Below are 7,119 nucleotides of genomic sequence, written 5' to 3'. Positions count from 1 at the left end.
TTCTCTTATCAGGCTCAAATATGTCAGTCTTCACCTCCCACTGCATTTCTTGCCCTCTAAACTGACTTTTTACATTTGGCTCTTTGTTTTGCGTGTGCTTTCAAATTAGACATTTTCTTTTATTTTCTTTAAAATACATTTTTATTGACATTTACTTATAGCCAATATACTCCTGAAAAAGTATTTTTAATAGCTTTATTGAATTATAATTGATATAAAAACCTGCACATATTTAGAGTATATAATTTTATAAGTTTGGGTATATGCCTACACCCATGAAACCATCGTCTGAGCTCCAGTCTCATTCATCGAAATATCAAATCTCTCCTTTTTGGTGCTGAAAGGGTGTCGAACAGAATTGTAGTTTTTTTTTTTTTTTTTCTTCTGCCCACAAACTGTAGACTTCCTCATATTCTTTATTTGCTCTGTTGCCCAGGCTGGTGTTCGGTGGTGTGACCACTGTTTCCTTCCGCCTCACTCTCCCAGGCTCAATTGATCCTCCTGCTTCAGCCTCCTGAGTAGCTGGGACCATAGGTGTATACCACTATGCCTGGCTAATTTTTGTGCATATCTATCTATCTATCTCTATATATATATACACATGCATATATATATATACACACATACATATATATACACACACACACATATATATACATATATACACACAGATATATATATATACACACACACATATATATACACATATACACACACACACACACACACACACATATATATAGTAGAGACACGGTCTCCCTATGTTGCCCAGGCTGGTCTTGAACTCCTAGGCTCAACTGATCCTCCAGCCTTGGCCTCCCAAAGTGCTGGGATTACTGGAGTGAGCTACCACACCAGGCCCCTCCTCATATTCTTGATCATGGCTCGATTCTAAGATTCCTTCTTTTTTTCTAACTCTATTTTACTTCGAATCCAAATTTAGCCCTCATGGCTCTATAATAAAGGAACTTCAAACTGGACCACTTGTCACTACTGCAATTAGTACTAGCTTTGTTCCAGTCACTCTTTACCAAGCTACTTGAATCACTCTAATTTCTTAATGGTCTCCGGTTTTCTACATTTGCTTTTCTATAGTCTATTTTCTTCGGTCTTTCCTTCTCAGCCAGAAGCATATTCATTATAAACACATGTAATTATATCACTCCTCTGGTCTAGCACTCTAAACTTGGCCTCCCCGACTCATTTAAAATAAAGATCGGAATCCTTGCTAAGCCCTACAGGATCCTACATGATCTGGCCCCAAAAATCCCTCTGCTCTCCCTCTTTCTACTCACCCCCCTACTTCCATGCATTAGACTGCCTTCTTTCAGTTTCTCAAACACCTTGAGGCCATTCTTATCACAGAGCCTTAACATGAGCTCTTCTCCTGCCTGGAAAACTCTACCAATGGCCTTTATATCATTTAGGCCTCATCAATGGTAAGCTTCCCAGAGATGCCTTCCCCACACACAATTTTTCCAATAGCACTTCTCAGCATGTTCTATCCCCTTACTTCACTTAGTTATCGTAGTATTTATAACAACAGAAAATTATGTCATTTGTTTATTTGCATTTTTTATCTCTCCTCCTCCTGCCAGAGGGCTTTCCCCATAAGATAGAGACTACTTAGATCATGTTTGCTTTTCCTTTGACAAGAATAAGGCTGATACATGGTAGACGGTCAAAATATTGTTGAATGAATAATTATTGTTTCTATGGCTTTATTAGTGGAATAAAGAATATTATTTATGGAATTCAAAATACTTATAGAATTGTTCTATATTTATAGAATATGCTAGTATTCACTTTTCATATGTATAAAATATTTCATATATCTTTCTATATTTCTCAATATGATTTCATAATTTTAATATTTGATATTTAATATCTACCTTTCATTTACATTTTTTCTTTTTTATTATACTTTTAAGCTCTAGTGTACACATGCACAATGTGCAGGTTTATTACATAGGTATACATGCGCCATGTTGGTTTGCTGTACCCATCAACTCATCATTTACATTAAGTATTTCTCCTAATGCTATCCCTCCTCCAGCCTCCCTCCCCCTAAGAGGCCCTGTTGTGTGATGTTCCCCACTCTGTGTCCATGTGTTCTCATTGTTGAACTCCCACTTATGAGTGAGAATATGAAGTGTTTGATTTTCTGTCCTTGTGATAGTTTGCTGAGAATGATGGTTTCCAGCTTCATCCATGTCCCTGCAAAGGACATGAACTCATCCTTTTTTATGGCTGCATAGTATACCATGGTGTATATGTGCCACATTTTCTTTATCCAGTCTATCACTGATGGACATTTGGGTTGGTTCCAAGTCTTTGCTATTGTGAATAGTGCCACAATAAATGTATGTGTGCATATGTCTTTACAGTAATATGATTTATAATCCTTTGGGTATATACTCAATAATGGGATCACTGGGTCAAATGGTATTTCTAGTTCTAGATCCTTGAGGAATCGCCACACTGTCTTCCACAATGGCCGAACTAATTTACACTCCCACCAACTGTGTAAAAGTGTTCCTATTTCTCCATATCCTCTCCAGCATCTGTTGTTTCCTGACTTTTTAATGATTGCCATTCTAACTGGCATGAGATGATATCTCATTGTGGTTTTGATTTGCATTTCTCTGATGACCAGTGATGATGAGTATTTTTTCATGTGTCTGTTGGCTGCATAAATGTCTTCTTTTGAGAAGTGTCTGTTCATATACTTTGCCTACTTTTTGATGGGGTTGTTTGTTTTTTTCTTGTAAATTTGTTTAAGCTCCTTGCAGATTCTGGATATTAGCCCTTTGTCAGATGAGTAGATTGCAAAAATATTTTCCCATTCTGTAGGTTGACCGTTCACTTTGATGATAGTTTCTTTTGCTGTGCAGAAGCTCTTTAGTTAAGTTAGATCCCATTTGTGTATTTTGGCTGTTGTTGCCATTGCTTTTGGTGTTTTAGACATGAAGTCCTTGCCCATGTCTATGCCTTGAATGGTATTGCCTAGGTTTTCTTCTAGGGCTTTTATGGTTTTAGGCCTTACATTTAGGTCTTTAATCCATCTTGAGTTAATTTTTGTATAAGGAGTTAATTTTTGGTATCAATTTTAATATGTGATATTTAATATCAACCTTTCATTTACATTTTTTTAATTATTTAATAATGGCATTGGTAACATTATGGAAGGGAGATATATCTTTAAATGCTCATTTTAATCCATGCTGTTCCTAAGTAAGTCTTATGTACATTACCCACATTACCAAATTTTCTTAATTTTATTTCTATTAATAGAGTATCTTTAATATTCTACATATATGTGCAGCAGCTTCATTTTCAAATTTTCTTATTAATTTTATTTTTTATTAATAAAATATCTTTAATATTCTCTTTTTTCTCTCTATATTTGTAAACGAATATGTCTCTTCCAAATTTTATATCAAAAATTTATATCTTTCTGATTGCATAGATTAAAAGTATCAAAACGAAATAAGCATCATGTGAAATGTTATTCAGTTTCAAAATGACTGAGCATCATGTGAATGTCTTGAATATTTTCTGTTCCTGTGTCTTCCTTACTGCTTTCTTTTCTATTAGATGAATATTCTCTAGTGTAGCATTTTAATTCCTTTAATATATTTTTAAATTATTTTCTTAGTGGTTTCTCTAGGGTTTACAATAATAATCTTAACTTATCTAAATCTACCTCAGCACCATATTAACATAATCTAGTGACACGTAGAAACTTTGCTTCTATATAGTTTCAATTGCTCATTATTTTTATGCTTTGTTATTAGTGGTTAATAGAAAACCAAAGATGGTCAAAGTCCTTCAAATCTGGCAGTATTCTATTGCTAAACTCTATAGGATTCGTAGAATTTTTTTTTTTTTTTTTTTTGAGACCCAGCCTCGCTCTGTCACCCAGGCTGGAGTGCACTGGCACGATCTCGGCTCACTGCAAGCTCCGCCTCCCGGGTTCACGCCATTCTCCGCCTTAGCCTCCGGAGTAGCTGGGACTACAGGCGCCTGCCACAACGGCCAGCTAATTTTTTGGTATTTTTAGTAGAGATGGGGTTTCACCATGTTAGCCAGTATGGTCTGGATCTCCTGACCTTGTAATCTGCCAGCCTTGACCTCCCAAAGTGCTGGAATTACAAGCGTGGGCCACCGCAACCGGCCGGCAAAGGACTTTTAAGACATTTTTTTGCCTTACCTTGTTGAAAGTCTGAAGTTTTCTATATTTCTACATTTAGTGATAAGTCTGATGTTCAAATAATCTCATCAGAAATATTCTTTCTTTGGCATTGACTTCATTCTCAAGTAGGACATCAGCCAGTATCTTCAGGCTTGCAAAAAACAGTTTATTATCTCTGTGGGGGGGGGAGGGGAATCCCCAATATGTCCAGTTGAGGTCCCTGCATCTGTGGTTTTTGTCCTAGATTAGATTATATGAAATCTTAGAACCAACATTGGAGCCAGGAAAATGAATTGCTGTGAGTGACCTAGTTGGGAACAGGGTACCCAACTGAACTCAGGTGTACCTGCTCAAGGCAGTAAAGCCAAACATGGTCATTGGTATTGAAGTGACAGAAACTGAGACATTTATTGGAGAGCACCAAGTAAGGAGAGTTGGACAGGTAATGTTTAAGACCCAAACTCCCCTATGGCTTATAAGATAAGTGCTTTTAAAGATTGAGAGGCAGAGGTTATAGGCAAAGTTATAAGTCAACATATAGGGGCTACATGTTGTTTTGACCTAAAATGGTGAGACATCTCAAAGCGAGGAACCACAGGTCCACAGGTTATAGGTGGATTTAGATTTTTTGATTTGAGATTGGTTATGGAAGTGAAGCTTTGTCTAAAAATTTGAAATTAGCAGAAGATAATGTTTGCTTTGGCTCATGAGAGTGACTTTTTTGGGCCTCCACAGGAAGAAATTTAGAACAAAGGAAAGTGGTCAGAGTTTAGTCTTCAGTTCTCTCTTATTTGAGATCTATGTGTCAGCACATAAAGACATAAACCACCTTATCTGAGATATATGTTTGGTGGGGGTATGGGTTTCTTGAAAAACAGCTCAGGGACATATGTTAAGATGTTATCTTCAGTTTTTATAGGGAATTATTCTTGTGACTCTATTATTTTTTGGCTATTAAGCTACTGTTATTTTTTTGTTATTTATTTTGTGGGGCTTGCTAGGTGTCTGGAATTTCCTTTGAAAAAATTCAGGATTTTTTTTTTTAATTTTCTTGTTTGGGAGGGGATACCTAGCACCCTCCTAAGAGGGGTCCCTGTTTCATTTCAATGTCTACCATAATTGTGCTTTAGGAGTGGTGCAAGCTCTCTGAATTACAGGGGTTAAGAATGGGAAGAAATGCTTTCCCAAAAAATTGGCATTATTACTTACACGAAGAATGAATGGGTCCTTGTAAGACAAAATCAACAGATGTGATCTATGTATAAGCTTATGTTATTATTTAATACATAAACCAGGAAACTTTTGAGGGTGAAAGTGTTAACAAAAACTATTTTTTAAGAGGCATTAGTCATCACAATAAGTGAGTCTTAAACTTATACTGACTTGTAAAACAGAAGAACTAGATGAAACTGACATACAACACAAACTAAGTTCCAATTGAACATCAACAGTTCAGACCCACATATTCCAAGTTAAAATAAAAGAGAAACTGATGTAACAGGACTTAACGTGTTCCAAAGCCCACTGACTGGTTGAGCAACTTGAGTAGTTTACAAATTCTCACCAATCACTGCTAGATCTTCCTTACTAACTTTTTCCCTAAAACCACTCTATATGACTAACCTCAACCTTCAAATTCCCTAAAACCACTCTATATGACTAACTGCAACCTCAAATTCCTCTTTTGAGACACTTCTGAGACTGCCAAAGCAGTGCTCTCCTATGTTCAACACATTTAATAAATTCAGCTTCATATGGTCAACAGCTTTCACTAATGGTCTTTGTAAGGAGACTTCATGATGCCCAGGAAAGTGCCTAGACTTTTAAAGTGAAAACATGGAGTTTGGTGTGGCTGAAGCTGAGTGAATAAGAAGGAGTATAGTGGGAAATAATGTGAGAAGGTAAGAGGCGCACACCATGGAAAGCCTTATTGGCCATTTTAAAGATTGATGTTATTCTAAGTGAAAAGTGAGTCACTGACAGAATTTGAGAAGAGAAATGATATACATTTACTTCACGTCAAAGGTCTTGCTCTAGCTGTTGAGCTGGGAATAGAATATAGGAGGACAAAGAAGAAAGTCGGCCAGTTAAAAAGCTATTGAAAGAATCAAGGCAAGAGATAGTGGTAGCTCAGCTAATGTGATGGCAGTAGAGACAGTGAAAAAATATCAGACTTTGGGTATATTTTCTAAGTGTGGACTAGTGGGATTTACTAATGAGCTAGATGTGGGAATAAGAGAAAAAGAAGAGTCAGGGATGATTCCAAAGTTTATGACCACAGCAACTAGAAGGATAAAATTGCCACTTCCTTCTTGGTAAAGACTGGCACATTACAGGCTTGTGAGAGAATTTGAGTAAATCGGTTTTGGACATTACTATGGGAAGAATCGTGGTCTTCTCAAAATTCATGTTGTGAACACCTAGCCCCCCATGTAAATTGTAAATTTATGTGGATATAGGGCCTTGAAAGAGATGATTAAGTTAAAATGAAGTGATTAGGATGGGCCCTCATCCAATGACTGGTGTCATAGATGAGGCTATTAGGACACAGTCACACACAGAGAGAGGGCAGCCATCTACAAGCCAAAAAGAGAGGTCTCAGAAGAAACCAACCCTACTGATACCGTAATCTTGAATTTCTAGTTTCCAGAATTGTGAGAAAAATGAATTTCTATTGTTTAATCCACCCAGATTGTGTTGCTTTATTATGGCAGCCCTAGCAAACTTGGGAGTCATTGTCATACAGAGGGTATTTAAGGATGTTAAACTGGGTGAGATTACAAAGAGAATGACTGCAGATAAAGAATAGAAGGAATCCAAGAAACAAGCCCTGCAAAATTTCACTTTTAGAGGCTGGAGATAAGAACAAAAATGTCTCAACAAACGAAACTGTGAAAGAGTGACCAGTCAGGAAATTAACAGAT

Source organism: Nomascus leucogenys, chromosome 22a, assembly GCF_006542625.1.
Source record: "Nomascus leucogenys isolate Asia chromosome 22a, Asia_NLE_v1, whole genome shotgun sequence".
Lineage (NCBI taxonomy): Eukaryota > Metazoa > Chordata > Mammalia > Primates > Hylobatidae > Nomascus > Nomascus leucogenys.
Note: the sequence above shows the minus strand (reverse complement) of the source record.